General features: G+C 51.7%; 1 protein-coding gene and 1 pseudogene across 2 annotated transcripts in view; both read left to right on the forward strand.

Moving 5' to 3' along the window:
- Sorcs2 (sortilin related VPS10 domain containing receptor 2) overlaps window positions 1–22045 on the forward strand; it is a 380264-nt gene that overhangs the window by 209616 nt on the left and 148603 nt on the right. The gene's annotated exons all lie outside the window — the stretch shown is intronic.
- Window positions 8942–9249, forward strand: LOC142832932 (zinc finger protein 431 pseudogene; annotated as a pseudogene).

Raw genomic sequence — 22045 nt, forward strand, 5'->3', positions numbered from 1 at the left:
CTGCACGTTCACAGGAGCAAATAGAACCTAGATGAGCCTAGAACATCCACAAATTCTCCAGGGAGTGACAGGGCATGATCTAGAGTTCCTGGGCAGGTTTCCTCTTCCTATGGGTTACCGCCTACATAGTGCTAGGCACCCATCTGTCAGCCACCTGTGGGAAAATCCAAGGTGGAGCCTCAGAGTGACTTCTCTCTCATTTGCCTCTGGTAGAGAACAAACTGTGTAGACCACCACGCTGTAGAGATAGGGCCTGCAGAGCGGCTTCTACCAGCCACAGAGTGTGATGGAGTGGCCCTGCTTCCATGGAGCTCAGAGCCCCTCTGTGGTACCCCCCTCCTGCCCCCAGCCCCCTGCTGCCAAGCCGCACGCTTCTCTGCATCTCTTCCTCTCTATTAAGCCCCAGCAGCTAGAAGCCGAGGGGCTCTGGCTGTGTGCGCTCCGCGTTTTAATTAGGGGTCACTGTGAATGGTGTTATTTCCCAGGCTGGCTTTGAGAGGATTCTATTAAAACCTCCCTTTGTAGACATCAGACCTTGCCCAGGTCTATGCAGGGACAAAGGAAACAGGATTCCAGACGGAGCTGCTGGCTCGTCAGGGAGTGGCAGGCTTTCTTCCTTTCTTCCTTTTGCCTCATGTGGTGTAGCCTGGATATGATTGATAGGTTTTAGCATTCAAGAAAACCTGGACCTTCTACCATCTAGACTCTTTGATGAGGGGGGTGTTAAAATTAAGATAGTCTCAGCAGCAATGAGTATGGTAATCAATTAGTGATGTCTGCCGCGGTCCCAGGGTCAACTCACAGGTATGTTTGCTCTCTCTCGTCAGGCCCTTCAGTCCTGTCACGAAAAGATCATTTATTTCCAGCTCAAACAGGTTCAGTGAGATTTCAGAAGCACCGCAGCTGTTCAGGCTGCTGGCCAGGTCCCACCTGGAAAAGGAGAGTCAGAACCCAGCCTGAGGCTCTGGGTAGAATTTTGTGTATCAGCCTCAGTTTCAGAGCTGGAGAAATTGTGCTGGGAAATGAAGCAATTGTCCACACGTGCTTGCCTTGCACCCAGTGTGATGCAGATGCTCTGCCTGGACAGTCAGTACCCCGCTATCACTACCTCCTAAAGCCCAGGGCCAGCTCTTCCTGGAACGCAGACTGCTTTAGGGGACTTGCTTGCCTCCCGGCTTCCATCCCTGCAGCTTCTGGTAACTCCCCAGAACAGGAGGGGCCATTTCCTTTACATCTTTAGAGACCGAGGCTCTGTGAGGTGGTGGGAACAGTTAGTGGCAGGGGAAGGCAGGAGCACGTAGTGGCCACTTGGCCACTGAAAACACAGCGTCTCTGCCCCATGAATACCTGCTGATTCCAAAGGCCTCTTGGGTTTCCTGCTTCCTGAGTTATCTAGATGACATTCATGCACTTCCAATCCTTGACTCTTATGAAGCCGCTCTTTAAATGAACCAAGAGTGGGATGTTTAAACCCCTCGTGCATGCAAGTCCTCTGATTGCCACATGAGAGGCCTGCTTGACTTTACCATGCCACTGAATCCATCTACACATTCATGCTTTCCTGCCCATTCTCTCCTCTATCTGTCAACCATTCATCCATCCTCCTATCTCCCTACCCATCCACCTAATTGTCCAATTGTCCACTCATCCATCCACCCATTCATCCATCTAGCCACCTGATCATTGCATCCATGCACACACTCATCCATTCATCCTTCTATCCACCCACCTGTCCATCACTCACCTACCTCCTTTCAACCCATCCAGTCATCCACCTATCTACCTATCCATACACCCAACATCTATTCTGTACCTATCTTACCATCTGCCCAACTACTCACCTATCTTTCCATCTATCCATCCACACACCTATATATCTACCCATCTATCCATCTACACATCTATATATCTACCCATCTATACATCATTTACCTCCATACATATACCCATCCTCCCACCCACCTGTATATACACTATCCATGTATCCATCATTCAACCATGCGCACACCTATCTATTTACCCACTCATCTGTCATTCACTCACCTACCCATCTTCACACACATCTATCCACCTCGCCATCCATTAAACCCTCATCTGTATACCTACCCACCCAACCACCCATCCATCCTTCCCTTCATTATTTAGTAAGCATTATCCCATGCCTAGCACTATGCTAGTCTAGTGATGCCCTTGAGCCTAACCTTCTAGCTGGAAAAACTAGGATGTTAGGTATATGGATAGGTAGATAGGTGGATGACTAATTAAATAACTGCTCAGAATGATGGGAACAGGGAAAGACCAGATCCTGTGATTCTACTTGGGCCAGCCGGTGGCAGAGGGGAACTCTGACATGTTTTTCTGCTTGGCCAGGGGTGTGGTTAAACGTGTAAGGGTTGTGGACAACCCTCCCCATGGAAGATGGAGATGAGGTCCCTGAGACCATAGAGCTCCCTAGCTTTCCCCTAATTCCTTCCTTTTGATAGGCATGGGCCACAGTTCCTTCCTCTGTCCAGAAACTTCTCTGGCTGGCTGTTTCTCTCCCTCAGGCTGACTGTCCCTCTGCCCCAGCTGTCCATCCCTCTCCCCTGGCTGTCTTTCCTTCATCTCTGACTGATTGACCCTTCCTGCTTCCCCCTGCTGCCTTTCCTAGAGACTTACAGAAACTTCTGTTTCTTTCCAGTCTCCCTGGAATATAAACTAAGGCCACCTTCTCTGTGGGCCCCCTTGCTGTAGGAGGATTGAAAGGGTATGATTCTAGGGGCAGCAAGCCATGGTGCCAGGCTTGAGCAGGGCATGCTGAGTGCATGCAGCTCTAGCCGTTCCTATCGGGCCTTTGGCCTCTTGTGAACATAGATACCCCCACATGGTGGGGGTGCTGAGATAGGGGCACAGAGGGCCAGGAGTTTGGTTCCCATTCCTTGGAGGAACCAAAGCCTCATCCTCTCCCTTCTAGTCAATCTGAAACCTCCATATACTTCTAAGAGAAACTTCAGCAGGCATGGACCACTCTGAGAAGGGGTAGAAGGCAGACACAGACTCTTGTCTTGGGTACCCCAACAGGATGGCTGGTAAACCTGCCCCAAGCTGCAGCTTCCAGGCTCTCCCACCCCCACTCATCCCTATAGCCATGCTCTATCGATCTCTCTGGGCCTGGCTGCTCAGATCCTGTACAGTAGCAAAGCTCCAAGGCACTTGGTTCTCTGTGCATGGCTTACATCCCTCAGGGTAAAGTCAGCAAGATATGTCTGCACTGTTGTAAATGATGGGGTTGCCTTATGTTCCGTGGCAGGGTGGGGCTCTCTTATATAAGTGTCTTCCCCTTTCTGCACCCACTCATCCCTGGTGGGCAACTTCATAGGTCCTGGGGACCATCGCTGCAGTGAGGGGGATCTTCGGCACGTGGCTTGCAGCAGCTCCTTTCTTCCTCTTGCTTAGAGGATGGCAGATCACAGGTGGTTCTATTTTTAATGTTTTGGGGGAATCTCTGCATTGTTTTCCAGAATGTCGGTGGCTCTGTAAATAATTAACCAGCAAGCGCCTCCCCAGCTGCAGAGACTGCGGCCTGACAAGCGACCCGAAGGAACCAGCTCTCAAAAACGTACCTGAATGTTTTATATAGAATGAGGGCGTTGAAAGCTTTCTCCATAATCCAGCCAGACTTGCAGAAGGTAGGGTAGAGGAGAGAACAGATATTGTGTGCTGGGTGCCTTAGCCCCGGGGAGGTTTGGTCACCATCTCTTCTGCCCCTTGGGGAAGGTGTCCTGGCTGCTGTAGCCAATAAGCCCATTGGCCTCAGAAGCAGTAAATGCTCCCTCTTGACTTCCATGGTCTAGATGAGGCTCCCTTAGGAGTCTGTCTGTAGTCTGAGACTCAAGAATCAAGGTGGCCCCTTCCATCTGCAGCTCAGTCCTCCACGGTCACTGCCATCCTACAGCAGATATGGGAAAAGAAGGTGAAGAGTCCCAGCACTCAGGGTCTGGCCCAGAAGCCACGTGTGCATACTGTTTCTGATAGTATAGCATTAAGAGGGACCCACTGAGTCCCAGAACTCAAGTTGTATGAATTTAGAAAACTCTGCCATCGTGCAGCCCAAAGCAAGGGGAACCTGGGTGCACCACTGCTGTGCCCGGGGCCATCTCCTGACTCCATCTCTAACATCTGGGGACCTAAAGATGCAATCTGTGGAAACAAGGGCTGGCTTCAATTGTCACCAGCCCTGGGTCTCTTACCTAAGCCCATGTCCTTGGTGCAAGGCAAGCCCATGATTTCTCACATCTGCAGCAGGGTGTGAGCCAGGGCCAGCACGGCCTCTACGCTCTGAAGCAGAGCTGGCCTTGGCATAGAGTGGAGCTACTAGGGCCAGTTTCTCCTTGTTTCTTGTAGCTGTGACCTCAGGTCCCACCATGACCTTTCTCAAAGTGGACCGTAGGTTCTGTCTTGACATTTTCCTGAGGAACCCCCTTGGGTGTAGGTAAGAATGCGAAGACTCTGGGGTCCCCCAGGCTGTGTTCAAACAGTCCCCACCTCCATGTAACTGTGTGGCCCTGCACACACTTCCCTAGTGCTCTGGGGCTGTGTCCTCAGTGGCCACATTGGGGACAGTCATATTCTGCTCAGAGATAGGTGAAAAGGCTGGTGTCCTCCCTGGGCCCACTTCCTGATCTGTTAGGTACAGCAGGATGGGTCCCTCTCAGGGCTTGTCATCATTTCCTGTGGGGTTCTCCATTCTGCCCTCTTGAGGGACCCTGTCACTCCCCCCTCTGGTGTGTTTCTTCTCCCAGTGGTCACTGGAGTGTGATCTCTGACCCAGCTAACTAGGTCAGCCGGAGTATAGGCAGAGCTCTGGTCCTCTTAGAACCTTAGGTTCTATAGGGCAGGAACCGTCGGGCGGGTCACCTTTTTCTCATAGGGAAGGAAACTCATGCACTGAGAATCCACAAAACTCCAACCCTCAGAGTACCACACCTGCCCCTCATCTGCCCCTCATCAGCCCAAAGCCGCACAGCTGCCAAGTGTTAGAGCTTAAATGCACACTCAGGGCACTCTGACCCAATGGCCTATGCTGGCCACGCCCCAAGGCTGCTGACTCAAGCTGGCCTTGGTAGTCATTTGAGATGATCCTGGACTCCTAAGAACCATCAGCCAGCAAACACCACGGTTCAGTCCCAAAGGAGTGCCAGAGTATGGGGCACAGCAGCTGGTGTGAACTGGTTCAGGGCAGTTTCTGTACCTGAGAGGCTTGGTGCTTTACTGAGGTTACCCAGAAAACCATGTAGCACGTGCCTGGGCCTGGCAGAGCCAGTGTGTAGACAGCAAGGCAGGAGCAAGGACCGGAGTAAGACCCATAGGCAAGGGAGGGTTGAAGCTGGCCATAGAGGAAGCAGCCAGACTCAGAGAGACCCTGAAGTTCAAGGCTAATGATCAACTCTGAAGTCTTGCAAAGGAGACTGGGCAGGGTTTGTGGTGAGAATTTGGAGCTGTCTTGAGAGCATGCGTATCTTGCTTCCAGAAGGTTCTTTGGTACTGTATGAACACCATTCTGAAAAGGGAAAGGAGGACATGGAAGCCATGGCCACATGGTACCAAAGTGGCTGCCTGTCTGTGCACCCTTACTACACTTACCCTCTTAGATGCCCTGCACCCTGTCCTCCCTGCAAGCTGAGGTGAGGAAGTGAAAACCTGATGGGTCCCCAATGTTTGTCCTGGGGCTTCTGCCCAGGGCTGGCACTTCCTTCACTAGTTTACTTGGAGGGCTATGCCCTTTAAGCCTCTCACGATGCACATGTGTCCAGCTGTTAAGAGGCAAGGACTGACATGTAGATCTCCTACCGAGGTCAAGCCCTTCTTTCCATACCTCCCAGATCCAGGAATAGAACTTTCCAGAAAGCTGCCAGAGTCTCCCACTGTATCCCTGTTCCTGGCACAGGGCAGCCGGCCAGTGGCTCTCTGCACGGAAGCTAGAAAATTAGCAACTTAATTCGGGTTGTCAGGAAATCAGAGAGGGAAATATGTGTTTCCAGGGGCTCATTTTCTTACAAACCCAGCATGATGAAAATAAAGAGAAAGGCTGAGTCCTGGGGAGAAAGGACACTTGCTAAATTTATAACAGATTCATTATTCATGGGCTGGACCTGAAAAGGCCACAGCTCCGGAAAGCAGCTGGGCTGAGCGGGAAGAGTCTGTGCCGATACCATGAGCCTCCCCCATGGAGCAGGGAGCAGGGGACACGGTCGGATGAAGGACCTGCAGGCTGTGGACGGCATGTTGCTTTGAGGATGGCTCAGCTCCATCACTGGGGTAAAGTGGCTTCGCAAGGGACGGTCACGCGCTTTGCACACCGAGCTTGTGCTCCCCCTGTGGTTTAGAATTTGCTCAATTGTGTGCCATGGGATAGGGAAGCAGGGGACTATGGAGTTACATCACCACCAGCACAGCAACGGAAGAAATGGAGTGGATTTGTCTGCTCTTGTATTGCTGTGATAAGCACCACGACCAAGAACAACCTGGGGAGGAAAGGATTTGTTGCGGCTTACAGTGGTAGCCCAACATGAAGGGAAGTCAGGGTGGGGACTCCTGCAGGACCCTGAGGCAGGAACTGAAGTACAGGCCATGCAGAGTGTTGCTCACTGGCTTGCTCCCCAGGGCTTGCTCAGTTTGCTTTCTTATACCCAGAATTACCTCCCTGCCCAGGGGTGGCACACAGTGAGCTGTACCATTTCATGTCTAACATTAATTAAAGTAATGTCCTACAGGCCAATGTGATGGAGACATTTTCTTAACTGAAGTTACCTCTTCCCAGATCATGAACCTAGCCTGGGTCAAGTTACTAGGACACTGAGGGTAAGCGTGGTAGCCAGATGACTAGTGTCTGTAGCTATTTCCAGTAGCCAAGGCCTTAGGTTTGAAGACAAGACCACATCCATCTACCCCATCTCCCTCTGACCTTCCCATTTCCATGTTCAGGCTGCTGGAGATTTTGAGAACACAGGAGAATGTGAACGCTATATATACTGTGTGTCCCTTGTGAGGCCTGGGCTCTCCTGAGGAGATTCTGGTTCTATCCTCTAACAGCCCCATAGGGTTGTTGCTCTTGTCATGTGGGTTGACCGTGGCTCTGGGAGGCAAGGGACTTACCTAGAGCAATACAACTTTTGACTGAGTGAACTGCATCTTGGGTAGGGATGGATGCTGGCCTAGGTATACTTCCATCTGAGTCACTGTCCTGGTGCTGTGAAGAGACACTATGACCACCTCTTACAAAGGAAAGCATTTCATTGGGGCTGCCTTACAGTTCAGAGGTTTAGTCATTATCAGCATGGCAGGAAGCACGGTGGCATTAGGCAGACATGGTGCTGGAGAAGGAGCTGAGAGTTCTACGTCTCAGCGGGCAGCAGGAAGAGAGTGTGAACCACTGGGCCTGGCTTCAGCATCTGAAACGTCAAAGTGATCCCATTTTGGAGGAAGTCATCCCCCAGTGGCACACTTTCTCCAGCAAGGACACACCTCCTAATGGTGCCACTCCCTGTGAGTGAATGGGGGGGAGGGGAATTTTCATTCCAAACTGCCACACCTGCCTTACAGACAGTATACCAGAACAACTACAATGATAGTCCTGTCCTCCTTGCTGCTAAGATGGGGAAGTGGTAACCAGAGAAGCGCTTCCTCCCCTGGTTCTCCCTGCACTGACATCAAGTAAAGGTCAGTCTTGTCCTGGAAGCGTCCAAGCTCCTCAGATGGGCCAGTGGAGATGTCGCGGCTGTCAGGGGCTGAGACAGGGGTCTGATGAGTTGTAACTCCCAAGGGAACACAAAGTCAGGATTTCCCCATTATCTCCAAAGCCCTGTCCCTCACACATGCCACGCTCCTGCCCTGTCACACACTGTCACACAGACCAGCAGCTTTCATCTTCTCCCAAATTCCAAGGGTAGGCGACACCACACAGCTGGGGATACTGAGCACACACCAGGGTGACTGTCTTGTCCCAGGGCCAGGCCTAGCTGGAGAGCCAAGCAAAATGAAGTCCCCAAAGGGAAGGCTGGGGCTTTCTCCAAGCCTCAAGCCAAGGACAGCAGTGACATGAAGAGTCTCTGGATGATCAATAGGTGTGTAAGACAGAGGCCGTGACCCCGGCCACTGTGTTACCACTCTCCTCTCCAGAAGATGAGGAGGAGGACTGCTCAAGGACTGTGTTCTTTGACATTTAGTTGATCAATAAAACTGCTTGGATAATAAGGGGGCTGACTGCACCCTCCACTGCAGACAGAGCTCGGGGAACTTCTGGGAAGTAGCCACAGCCTATCACAAGGCTGGGAACCAATGTGCAGAATTGCCAGGCCCCCGGCATGGAGCTGCACACAGGACATGTCATGTTACCACTCTCTGGGGCCTGAACAATCTGCACCACGGGGTGCCTGCCTCCTTGCTCTGAGCCACTGAGCCTCTGGGTCACACGAGGAGGAATCAGTGGCATGGACCAAGTGTAGAGCCAGGGATACTGCAGGATGCACCCTGCAAGACCCCCGCTGGTGCAAGGGCTGCCAGGAGCTAGGGATGGACGAGGCCCTGGCCTCCCTCAGGCAAAGTACCTACAAGCTGGTGTGATAGGTTAGATGGACACATGCTGACAGGGATCTTGTGCAGCTGGGCTCAGAGTGGCTGTGAGTGACTTTCCCAGAGGGTTCTGCAGCTGAGACAGGGAGCCAAGTTGAGGCCAGGCCAGGGCACTCAAGAGGGGCTACAGAGGCAGGAAGGGGGACAAAGTAGTGTGAGAGTATGTGCCTTCATGTTCACGCATGGATATGTATGTATGCGTATGTGGATTTGTGTGTTGTGGGTATGAACATGTAGCAAGTACATGTTTGTGTGTGTATGTGTATGTGCCTGCTGTTCAAGAGTGACATGCCGCTTCAGACTCGGCTTTGTGGAGGAGCTTGTGCCAGTTGTCTCCTGTGCTGTGGTGAAGTTGCTGCTGCAAGGAGATGATGAACTGAGAGCTTTGGCGATCTGAGGAACCACAACATGGCAGTGACCTATGATGATGTGCATATCAACTTCACTCAGGAAGAGTGGGATTTGCTGAATCCTTCCCAGAAAAATCTCTACAAAGATGTGATGCTGGAGACCTACAGGAACCTCACTACTATAGGATACATTTGGGAAGACCTTAACACCAAAGAACATTGTCAATGTTCTAGAAGACATGCAAGAAGACCATCTTCTCTAATGGCTGTGACATCCAGATGCATCTGAGACATTCCACAGGCTCCACAGAGTACCTGCTGCTTGTCATCATGGCCTGTGATCACTACCTTGCTATTTGTCAGCAACTCCGGTACCCGTGCACATGAGCCACAGCCTTTTCTTCATGCCTCCAAGAGTCTTCTGGGTACTCTACCTCTTTGGGTGTTGACAGAAACAGTCATTGCCATGAGACTGCCCTTGTATGGCCAAAAAGTATTCAGACACTTCACCTGCAAGGTCCTGGATGTGCTGAAGCTGTCCTGTGGTGACACATCAGTCAGCAATGACTTTGTCCTTGTGTGCCATGCTTCTGCTGTCTCTACTCAAGTACCTCATTTGCCTTTCCAACATGCCAATCCTGGTCACATTCCTAAAGGTGCCCTCAGTCAGCAGGCCCTGCAAATGCTTTTTCACCTGCTTGGAGCACCTTGCTGTGGTCCTATTTTTTTTTATAGCATCATCATGTTCATGTACATGAAACCCATGAACACAAAGGGCTATATCTCTAACATGGTCTCCACAGTCCTATTTTGGTTCCATAATAAGTTCTTTTTTTCCCAGTTCTTGAGTCCCTAGTCTGTTGATGCTACAAATGTGCACTCACTATGCTTACCAATTTTTAATATGATATTTTGTTCTTGTTTGGACAAATAAATCTTGCCTGGATATTAGAGGGCAGAGCTAACAATCACTAGTGGACCAAAGGATCCGGCAAGAAGTGGATCATGACTTTAATCCCAGCATTTGGGAAATGAAAAAAAGAATCTAATCCCCCATTTGGTTTGAGGATTTGGGAGGTAAGAAGTAAATGTGGCTGCTGTGTTGCTTATCTGTTCTCTCATGTTTACCCCAAATTCTGACTCTGGAATTTTATTAATAATACTAATTAAAATCACACTCCAAACAAAAAAAAAGAGTGACATGCCATAGCATGCACCATTAATCTGAGGTTTAGTGGCACAGACAAGAATGATTCCGCTGTGTCTTTGATCCTGGAGGCCGTGAGCTACTGTGGGTGACATGGTTACACTGGTTCCTTCCCAAGATCTCTGGACTCTGCTGGTGTCAGTCAGGTAGCAGCACCAGGAGTAAAAGAGGGCAGCACTAAGGACAGTGTGTCAGTGACAGGCAATAGGTACTGAGCTGCATTCTCCAAGATGGAGACCCTGGGGTATTTTCTGTCTGACCTCCACGCAGCCATCTGGGAAGCACCTTGAGTGAGGTTGAAGCAAAAAAGCTGAGAACAAACAGGGCTGTGGTGGCGGAGGCAGCTTGATGTCTCGGAGCCCACATGTCAGAGCCCAGATGAGCGGAGGAGGCAAGGGCAGGTGCCCTGGGTACAGCTATAGAGTTCCAGTTCTCAGGACCATGCTGCATTATCCTTTAGCCTTCTTGAGAAGAACTGTAAGGTCCAGCATGCCCCGAGCATTGTGACAACTGTGGGGCACAGAGTGAATACCGCTCTTGCCTTCTGGATTCTTGTGTCCCCACCATGCTCAAGTCTATAGCATCCTAAAGACTTGAGAGCCATGCTGCCGGTATGTGAAGATAGTGTCCAAGTGTCAGCACAGGCATTCTGGGCTCCAGAGCTTCCCAGCTTGTGTGCAAGGCTACCTTTGAAAGCCAGGAGTAAAGCCTTGTCTTCATTGCTTCTCTGTTGCAGACAACTTATAGAGGAAGAGTTTATTTGGGGCTCACAATTTCAGAGGGTTAGAGTCCAGGATCATCATGGTGGCAGCAGGCAGTAGCTCAGCTTAGATCTTATATCCTGATTCATAAGCATGGGGGGTTTGGGGGAGAGAGAGAGAGAGAGAGGAAGGGAGGGAGGGACAGAGGGACGGAGGGGGGAGGAGGGAAAGAGAGGGAGGGTGAGAGAATACTTTGGGAATGGAAGTATTATGAGCTTTTGAAGCCTCAAAGGCCACCCCAAGTGACACACCTCCTTCAACAAGGCCACACCTCCTAATCCTTCCCCAGATATTTGGATATATGAGCCTATGAGAGCCATTGTCAATCAAACCCCCTCAAGCCTGGAGGACCTAGAGCAGCAGGGACTGAGCAAGGGCTGGAAGCACAGGTACCCTTGGCACTGGGGTTCTTCTGTACCACTTATGAAAGGCCCCAGCAGCCTAGAGCCCCATCTTCCTGTATCTATCCCTCAGACTAACTCACCCTTCTCTGTCCCACCTGCTGACACATACAAGTAGTCTTTGTCCCTGGAGCCCAAACTTCAGACTTGAGATGGATGGTGATGACATCACTCTGAAGCTGGGGGTGGGGAACAGACTGAGAGGAGACCCAGTTTCTACAGGTTGTATCCTGGAAGAGCCCTCTGGGACACTGGGCTCAACTGATGGTGGCCCTGGCTCAAGGCAGGAGGAAGGAGAGTCCATAGGCAATGTCAGGAGGACCCTAGTACTCCCTATGTGCACCAAGGGCTTCCTCAGCATCTGTCAGACACCTCCAGATGTGGGCTGGGCGTCACACTGAGAGGGATGGAGCACCTGGAATAGGGGCCCTTCTGAGATGTGGCGGCCCAGTGTCAGGGTGACAACAGCAGCTGCGGCTGGCAGTCAGGATGAAAATCGGGCCTCCTGCTGTGTCCTGCCTGGGGCACATTGCTGCTGGCATGGGTGTTTTCAAACTGGGCTGTGGGCAAGGCGGCAGATGTCCGTGCACCCCAGTTTCCCTATGGATGAGGTGGGGGTGTGCCACCTAGCACTGTGTGCTCGGCCTCTGTGCCTCTCCAGACTGAAGGAGGGTGTAGGTGTTTTCCATTTCTGCTCTCCTATCTAAGCCTCTCTCCACTGGGGAAATCCTCCCCCACTAAGGCACAATTAAATTTCCCAAATTAATTACGTACCTGACAGCAGGATTGGTGATTTCCTAATTCCCACTGTAATTACACGGCAGGAACAGTCACCCCGGTCTCCCCGGCGGGTGTGGGCTGTGCAGCAAGCCTGGCATTTGGTCTGAACCTGGCTGGGCTACACACTTGCAGGGGGCAGAGGGGGTAGGATTACAGGCCTATCCCCTGCCATGCTGTCAGCTCTATCTTACTAAAGTCACATGGGCCCAGGCAGGGAGCAAGTGGAGCTGTAATCATGAGACATTGTGAAGTGGCTAAGCTGGTGCTCTTTCATAAACAGGACCATCAAAGTCAGGAGATGGTCCCTAGGCTGTGTATTGGGGCTCGGGGCATACCTGGGGAGGACAGGAGAGCCTGATCATGGAAGATGAGTTTGCAAAGCCAGGACTGGAAGCAGAAGTTCAGATGCACAGCCAGGCCTCCTGCTTCTCTACCTAAGGGGAGGGGTTCCTATGCTCAGAAACCAGCTAGAAAGATGGGCAGCCAGCCTGGTGCTCAGCAGTAATGCCCCCTGATGCGTGGCATCTCCATCTCTTCTGTACCAGTGGTCCAAGGAGAGAAGAATATCATAAAATCATTAGGAGATCAGTGACCCGGAGAAGTAGCACTGACTCAAACGCGGTTTCCTTCCTTTGAAGAATCTGGCTACTCCTTCACCTCCCAGTGTGTTTACTGGCAAAGCTCTACTTTACGTTTAAAATTAAACAGCTGGAGCTGGAGAGATGTCATGATGGTTAAGAGTGTGTACTGCTCTTCCAGAGGATTTGAATTCGGTTCCCCATATCCGAGTAAGGCAGCCCACAATGGCCTCTAACTCTCGCTTCAAAGAGATCTGATGCCTCTGGCTTCTGTGAACTACTGTATTCATGTATGTGCATGTATGTGAGCATGCGTGCATACACACACACACACACCTGAGAGGATGTAGTAGCATCACATCCCCTCACGCAGCAGCCCGTGATAACTGTTAACATCAATCAAATGCCAAACACCAAGTCCATACAGGAAGTCCTCTGCCTTCTAGTTCCAGCACACAAATCAAAGAATTGACTTCATGGTGTGGACAAGACAGAGAGAGTCATGGGACAGAGAGGTGGCCTTGAGGTTTGAATGATGATGTTCCCTGCTATAGCTGGAGTGGAGAGACCAGGAAGGTGGGGATGGTCCTGCAGTTCATGAGTCTGACCAACAACCAGGAACTGTATTCAGAACGGGCTGTGCAATAGGACCTGAAAACACAGAGGGACGAGGCCCCTGTTAGGGACACTCTGGCACAGAAGAGACTCTTGTGTTTCCTTTCTCCCACCCTCAGTTTCCCCCAGAACCCTCCATGATTAGAGCAACAAGAAATTGCCAAGAAGTTGCTGGAGAGGTGGTGGGTAGGGTTCTGTGCAGGGCAGGGAGAGAGAAAGGGGCGGATGCAGAGAGGCTGTGCACTCAGGATGAATGTGTTGTTCACGGAACACTTCTGAGCTAATTCTTTTGTGGCTGTTGCACTCTGGACAGATATGAGAGCTGCACTCTCCCTCAAGCCACACCCCAGCCTTCAAGTCTTGGCCACATGCCCCTCCCCCTAGAGGACATGAACACTGACGCCATTTTTCACATGGAAAATCTGAAGCTCTCGGAGTGACAATGAGACAGGCCTGGCAGTGGTGGTAAAGGAGGATGCCATTGTAGAGTGGCCCTAGGATGAAGGTTGGCACCAGTGAGCCTCCAACACCATCGGCATCCCAGGATTTCAGTGGGACATTTTCTGGCTGGGAGAGCAGCTCAGAGCAGCCTTTATGAGGAACAAAATCAGCCCCTAACCACAATGTTGCCCTTCCAAGCCACAAGCCCTGGCAGGCAGTGCCACCATGGCTTCAGGGACCGTGGAATTGCATCTCTCTCAAAAACGCTCCTTTTTTAATTTTAATTGCCATGACAGGCATAATCCCGCTGATCTCCGTCCACCCTTGACGGTGGGTTTACTGTAATGAACTCTAAGTGTGCTGCCTCTGATCTCTGAGGCTATTTATTTTCCGAGTTAGCATGGGTTCCCTATTGGAGGACAGTCTGCTGCTGGCCTGGGAAGAGGATTCCCATAGTAGCTTGCTTGTTTTCACAGACATTGCAACTCAGGGTCTTCCCTTTTCTTGGGGTCCCAGGAACAGGCAGACCTCCCTCTGCCATGTGTTCAGCGCCCTGCCTGAGGAGAGCCCTGCTGTTGGCCTCAGGATAGACAGCGACCCTGCCCTGCCTAGCTGCCCACAGCCCTGCTGCATAGCGTCCTCCTGCCTAACCCCTGCTAGCAGGGCGTATGACTTCCCATTCCAAGACCAGCTAAGCTTAAAACATGGAGTGTGCAAAGTCTATAGGGTGATGCAGCCGTGTGTGTGTGTGTGTGTGTGTGTGTGTGTGTGCCCTGTTCCATCTGCAGCATACCCAGGAGTGGCATTGGGGTGTGCAGTCCCAACTCAGGGCCGTTATGGGTGATGATCTTCTGCCTTGATCCCCACAGGGACCCACCAACCCTCTAGACATTCCAGTCTCTGCCCTGTGTCACCTCCCTGAGAAGGGTTTTTCTAGTTTGAATCTATTGCTGTGACAAACACTACCACCCAAGCAACTCGGCGGAGGAAAGGTCACAGTCCAGCACTGAGGAAAGTCAAGGAAGGGACTTGAAGCAGAAGCCACGGAGGAATGCTGTTTGCTGGCTTGCCTTCTGGTTTGCCCATAGACCCATGCTTAGCCAGCTTTCTATACAGTCCAGGACCATTTACCTAGGAAATGGTGCCGCTCAGTGTGCTGAGCCCTTCTGTGTCAATTTAAATGGAAACACAGAGGGCAGGGTGTCCCCTGGGCAGTCTCTGACTGGTGGTTCACTTTACTTGGACCTCTTGGTGTCCCTGGGGGAAGGCATGGCTCACCTCATTCCACAGCAGAGGTCCTGAGGACCAGCAAGCTGAATGACCTGCTCAGGGTCCCTGTGGCTTCTGTAGGAATGTGACACAGCCCCGGGATGCTCACTGTTTTCCGGGAAGTGCCCGCCCTCTTCATGTTGTGGTGCTGACAGGCCTTGAGTTCCCCAGGAGCCCAGAAATGTGTGCAGCTGGTGCTCTAAGGGAAAGCAAGTGCGCTCTCGAATGAACAAAGCCACACTTATCTCCTGCTTGTCTACAGCTGGACCTCAAAGGGAAAACCCGCACTCAGAACCACGGCCTTCCCTGGGTGCTTCAACTCCCTGTGGGTGCTCCTCGCTGATTTATTTTCCCAGGGAATGCTAGTCCCCATCTGTCTTCTCTGGGAAGTAAATTCTAGTCATGAATGGGGGCTGTGGGGGTAGGGATGGAGTTTTGGGGCCCAGGAGCCTGTGGTCAGTGTGCTCTCTTGCCTCTTGCGTCGTTGTCTTACTCTTCAGAAAGGTGACTGTGTGCTGACCTCTGGCAGGTAATCACAAGCCTGGCCATTCCTAGGAGGCACTGGCATGGCCTTCCCTATCAAACCCAGACAGATAAACACTGTATATTTCCTGCCTACCAGATCAGGGTCAATGAAGACAATCTTTACCTGGCACAAGAGCTGTCCGGGTCATCACTAGGGTTGCTGACACCCCCCTTTGAGAATCCACAACAGATAGTGGCTCTGCCTCCTCCTGTGGGCTGGAAGGGGACATGGTCTCGGCCTGGGTTCCTGGAGGCGTGCCCAGCTTAGGTTGGCAAGAGCAGCTGTGGAAGTGGGAACCCCGCTGCAGGGTGACAGTCTGTGTGCCCAGTGAGCAGCAGTAGCATGGTCCTTGCCAGGAAGGGGAGCCAGGCGATTCCAGGGACAGGGGCCTCATTTGGCCTGGAGGGTGGCAGGAAAGTTCTGAAGACTGCCAGGGGACAGCGCCTTTGTCAAAGTCCCACCATGCCATTGAAAACCTGAGGGGCACCATGGAGAGCTCAGGCCCCTTGTCCCCCAGAGTCTAACTTCATCCAAGCAAGCGATGTCACCTCTCATGTGTATCCTCATCTGCATGGGAAGAGTACACTGTCAGGCCTCAGTCACAGAGGGGCTTGGGGAGGGGGCCACTGCCTGGAAGGTCTCAGCACGTGGTAGCCTTGAAGCTGGCCCTACTGTGTTATCGTGTGTCATCACACTCTGCCCTTGTGGCTTTCCCCTTCAGCAGCTGGTTTCCTGCCTACCCCTTTCCTTCATTCCTGCTTTCCCAGGATAGCTCGCCTGCCTTGTCACGCCCCAGGATCATCCTCATTGGAACCCCTGAGAAATGTCCCCCGTATGCCTGACCCTTTCTCTCAACTCCTATGGCTCCTCTGCCAGGTCCCCAAGTCCCAGGTCCCCCATATGCCTGAGGCTTTTCTATATGCTCAGGTGATACCTTTCTTCAGCCTTTCTCTAGGTCCTGGTAACCCTGTGGTCCCCACCTTTGGCTATTGAGAGACCCTTACATTTCCCTAGGCTCCAAAGGGCCCCACATCTTGCCAGGGACCCTGGGATCTGCTCTCTGGTCCCAATCTCCTCTTTGACTCAGCCTTGTGTGTGTGCGGCCCTGAGGGCATGCACGTCTGGCAGAAAGGCAGTAGACGCCACTGTGCAGAGGGTCTTTGAGGCTCCTGCCTAGCTGAGTTTAACCGCTCTAGTGCTACCTGTGAGAAGGCCTGGGGCCTGCATGGAAGAGGGGCCTGGGCAGTAGCAGGCATTCCTGCGATCTTCCCACAGTGTGCGGTCATGCCCGGTGGTGCCTAATACCTCTTTGCCCACTGCTCCAGCCCAAGGCCTTAGCACAGGACATGATCAGAAAGTCTGTGGAATGGTTTCTTGCAAAGGATTAAGTTCTCAGTATAAAGGAGGTTCCAGGGCCAGGAGCCAAATTGTCTGGGCCGAGTTCACAACCACATTTCCATCCCAGGGTGCTGGTTAGACTGCAAGAAGGAGTTTAAAGGAATCTGTGGTGTTGGTCAGCCCAGCCCTCTTCATTCCAAAACTGTCTGCCAGAAAACCTCACAGCACTTGGCACACTCAGGGCCATAGCAGATGTGGCAGAGGCCAAAGCCATATGTAGAAAGCTTGTACTGGTGATTGGGCCCACAAGATGGACTACCCACTGGGAGTTCAGGCTTCAGAAAACTGGAGCCCCCAGTGTCCCCTGCATCCTCCTTCTAGCCCATACCAGCTCTGGCTGAACTGCCCGAGGCTCAATATTGGAGTAGGGGGAGCCCCGAGGCCACAGCAACTCTCCAGGCAATGGCGTGTTGCTCCCATGTTAAGGTGTCCACTGGTCAGCTACTGGTACATTACCAGGTATCAGGATGTCTCTGCCAGCCCTGCTGGGTGAGACATGGCATCAGGAAGGCTCTGGGGTTCTGGGGAGTCATGTCATACCCCAGTCCCAAGTTGGTGGGACAGACCTGGAGCTGATATGTGACTTCTGCTGAGAATCCTGGGGTTGCTATTCTTTGGGCCACCAGGCTTCCTATGCCTCAGTTTCCTCGTCTGCACATGGGCAGCCACAACCATGTTTCAGTGCAATTGGATGCCTCTGCAGTTCCTTCTTTCCATTGCATAGGGCTTGCTCATTGGGGGTGGGGCCAGTGGGGATGTTGAGCTCTCTCCCTCAGACTACAGATGCCCTTCCCATCAGGAGAGTCCAATGAATTTTTTTTTTTACGTCCCGCACGGGCTCACATTCTGAATAACCAATCTCTCTCTGTTGGTGGTACCATTTTTTTTTTATTTTTTTAAATTTATTTATTTATTAAAGATTTCTGTCTCTTCCCCGCCACTGCCTCCCATTTCCCTCCCCCTCTCCCAATCAAGTCCCCCTCCCTCATCAGCCCAAAGAGCGATCAGGGTTCCCTGTGTTGCTGTTCGGTTTGGTCTGGTTTTTGTTTCATGACGTTGCAGAAGCTAGAGGCACTCCGTGGAAACCACACTGCAAGCTTTGATCTTTCCCAGGCTGGCCATATGTAGGAGCCTCTCTGTCAACGCTAGGAAGCAAAGAGAAGAAACAACCAGGCTGCGGGGCCAGGCTGCCAGTATTCTCTGAATCCTTGCACTCAATGAGTTATATAAAACAGTCAACACTTCCTTATAGCGTGGGCTTTGTAGATGAGTTTTTGCCACTGAAAGTTAACGGGAGTGTGCTGAGCACACTTGAAGTTGACTGGGCTCAGCTCACATATTCCAGGGGTATTCGGCAGGCTAGACTATATTTGAATTTTTTACTTATGATACTTTCAATTTATGATTGAGTTTGTGGGGCCATAGCTCACTGTGAGCAGAAAAATATGTTTGTTGGCCTGCCTGGCCCTATCCTTCCTGCATCCCTTCCTGCCTCCTACCTCACTAGCCGACACCCTGTTCCCATTTCATACTCGGTCTCTTAAGCCACATCCCAGAATTTTTCTGAATGGCAGCATTGTCCTTAAGATGCCCCCTATAGTAGTGACTCCCTGTCCCCAACTGATCCTGGGAGGGCTAATTAGGATATCAGATTCCAGGGCAGTAGGAATCTAATTCCAAGGTTCCCTCTTGGCAGGTCTATAGAACTTCCAGACCCCTAAGCAACCAGTGGTCCATAGCCTGTCAGTACTGCACCTGTTCCTAATGTCACAGCCGATTTCCTGTCCTCTGGAGCAGGACAGAATCTTAGGACAGGCTTCTCCAGGAATCACATCTCCAACATACATCACTTCTGCCCAGAGACCAGGTTCAAGTCTGTGCTTGGGGGTGGGTCCTCATACCTCCCCTACTTGGCGTCTGTTACCTTGTACACAAAGTTCAGGTGTTGGAGCTTGTCTCCAGAGGGAAGAGAGGTCGCCTGAAGGTCCCCTGCAGGCTGTCACATGCAGACTCCTCATCATCATGGATCATAAGGTGCACGCAGCCATCGGCACTTCGCTGAAGGTAGAGGATAGTTCGTTGCGTGGCAGTGGGACAGCCCTGGGCAGCATTGGCTTCTCTGGGATTCTGCCTCTGCTGCCATTCTCCACTTTCAGGATGGGCACGAGCATCCGTCCTGGACCCCCTCCGTATACATATACGTATACGTATACATATAGACCACACAAGTGCAGGCCCTGCCCTGGGACGGGACTTGCAAGTGGCCTCACTGGGAAGGCCCGGGAACACTTGCCTGGAGGAAGTGTGCTTTTCTCATACCTGGGTGTGATTTTCAGGTTAGCAGTAGGAGCTGAGTGTGAAAACAGGGGCTCGTGGTGGGAGGGAGGGGGGAAATGAGCCCCACCAGTGAAATAATTATAGAATATGAAAATGGCTTAATGAAATCATTTTTAAAAAGAGAATGTGTGCAAACACTCAGCAATTAAGCAGCGGATTCACAAATAGCAATTTTCCAACTGTGCTCGCCTTCCGTGTTTCTACTTGCCCGGTTTTAGACCCTGGGTTTTTAATTTTTAATTTGAACGAATGAAGATTAGAATTGTCTCCGTGCTGCTGAAAATGGGGGAAAAAAAAGAAAAACCATGCAACCTTGCACAGTGTGGAAACTGAAAGCAAGGAAGTCACCTAAGAGTGTGCCCCGTTGTGGGGAGGGAGATACTTTGTGAGTACTAGTGTCCCCTCCCAGCTCCTCCTTCACACCCTTTCTGAGGAACCAAACCCACTTAGTGTCAAGGCTGGTGCATAGACATAAATCCTGTCACAACCACCCCAGCCCTTTTGCAATGGCAAGCTTGACCAGAGAGAAAAGCCTGCTAGCCTAAACTCACACAGCCTTCACATCAGGCACCCAGAACACCACCACAGAAGCCTGGCAAACACTGTCAGCTGTGTGTGTGTGTGGCTGTTGGACCTTTAGAGGTTCATGGTGACCTCACTGTCACTGGATCTGGCAGCCTTAGACCCAGTACTGGCTGAAGGGTCCCACCATGATCTGCCCACACTGCTTGCTGGGCACCAAGGCAGCTTGTCTTCTAGTTCCCAGAATTATCTGAGGCTGTAAATGTCATTCCCTTTCTTTGCCTGCATTCAGGGTCCCCTAAGAGACAGTTCCAGCAAGCAGATAAGCTGAGCTCCGTGTGGACACGCTGTGGCATCCCTTCCCTCCTTCTGTCCAGCCCACCCTGACCTGGGGCAGAGGCTGAGCCCAGTGCTACTCATGCTGTGGCCTTTACTCTCAGTGTCACTGCTCTGATGGCAGCTGAAGCATTCTGCATCACTGCTGACCCCTGGCTGCTGCCAGCAGACCTCAGCCAGCCTGGGGAGGGGTTGGAGGAGCTCCAGACACCCAGGTTCTGGACGGTGTTGTCCTCTCAGAGGCAGCACTGCCTTGTGCCTGCACGTTCCCTGGCCCTTCAGAGGTCCCATGTCTGCCCAGAACCCCGCAATATAGCTTTACCAACACAAGGTCTTTATGTTGCTCTAGACTTGTGGTTCAAATCTCATGTGAGGTCAGAAGTAGGTACTAGAATGATATAGCCACAGCCCTGGAGACTAAGAGCCTGCAGGAGTATATCCCCCTTGGACACCTGTCGTCCTTGTTGGGTGCCTCTGTTTGCTTGAGAAGCGGATGCCCATGGGAATGGTGAGGGTGGGCATGAACAGAACTTTCCACTGGGAAGGCACATCCAGGCCAACCTCCTGTAACCGACTTCATTAGGACCCATCCAACTGGTGCTTTGCTGGAGACTCAGGGCTAGGGCCAGATGACAGTCGCTGAAAGGTGTGAGGTACCCGCAGGCTCAAGACATCAGTCACAGCTTCTGCTCTGCTGGGACCTCAAAGGCCGCCGACTCCAACCCTCAGTGTCTCAGAGGAGAACGATGCTGACCCCTGAACTGGCAGCTTGGAGCAGTGGAGACTGAGCCCAGGGTGGGACTCCTCCCCAGGATGGGTGAGGAGAAGGTGAGAGAGGGGTCAGAAGGAGGTAGCCCAGAGCCCAGGGTCACTCCTAACTTGATCCCAGCTCCAGCCTGGCCCTGTCCACAGCAAGGGCTGTCCTGACTCCCAGCTCAACCTTCTTGAGAGGCACCTTCCTGACCAGTGTCACTTGGCTCCCATGTCACCTGTGTTCCCTCTATCTGTGTTCATATTCCAAACCCTAGTCCAGTTCAAGTCACAGTCCGACTGTCCCTCCTGATTCCAACTGTAGCCTTAGTGGTCCTTCTAACGCAGCAACATAGAGGCAATGAAAAACCGTGTGTGGTTCATGCTGCTCCCAGGCACCATCTAAGTGGACTCCACATGGTCACTTCGCTGGCCTGCTGGGACGGAGCTTTCCAGGTGAGGACTCAGCTCTCACAGGCCCTGCCCCTTTCTTGGAGGCACTCCCGATGTCACCTATGTCCAGACATGAAGTCCCGACCTGACATGTTAGGAATAGGGGCCGTGTGTGTTGTACAGAAGGCTCTGGTGGTCACATACAAAGAGAAAGGACGTAGTGACAATGATTGGAGAAAATCTAAGCATAAGGATGAGAGAAAGGAAGGCTCCTGCTGAGCCTGGCCACAGAACATTCTAGAAGATGCAAACTGGCAATCATGGAAAGATTGGTGCTGCTGCAGGACCAGAGGCAGCTGGGTAGCAGGCTGAGCCTGGGGGGTGTTTAGGGCAATGAAGAGACTCTGTTCTGCCTGATGCCACAGTGGTGGATACCTGTCATGTTAAGTCTGTTGGGCCAGCAGGCCCTCATCAGGACAATGACAATGGCATCTGTGTTGGCTCATTCTTAGGACAAATGTGTCCTCTGTGGCAGGGAGGGTAGTGGCAGAGAGGGTGGAGCCAAGGGCATGGGCAAACTGAGCTTACCTCATAGTTTTGTGGCGATCTGGAACCTGCAATAAAATGAAGTCTATTAACTAAAACTAGGAGTAGGTGAAATTAATTTCAGTGATGATTTTAATTAACTCAATATATCCAGAATATTAGTATGTCAATATGTAATCTACATAAAACTGACAATGAGGTATTTTACATTCTTTCTGGGCCCTG

The sequence above is a fragment of the Microtus pennsylvanicus genome, chromosome 12, assembly GCF_037038515.1.
Source record: "Microtus pennsylvanicus isolate mMicPen1 chromosome 12, mMicPen1.hap1, whole genome shotgun sequence".
Lineage (NCBI taxonomy): Eukaryota > Metazoa > Chordata > Mammalia > Rodentia > Cricetidae > Microtus > Microtus pennsylvanicus.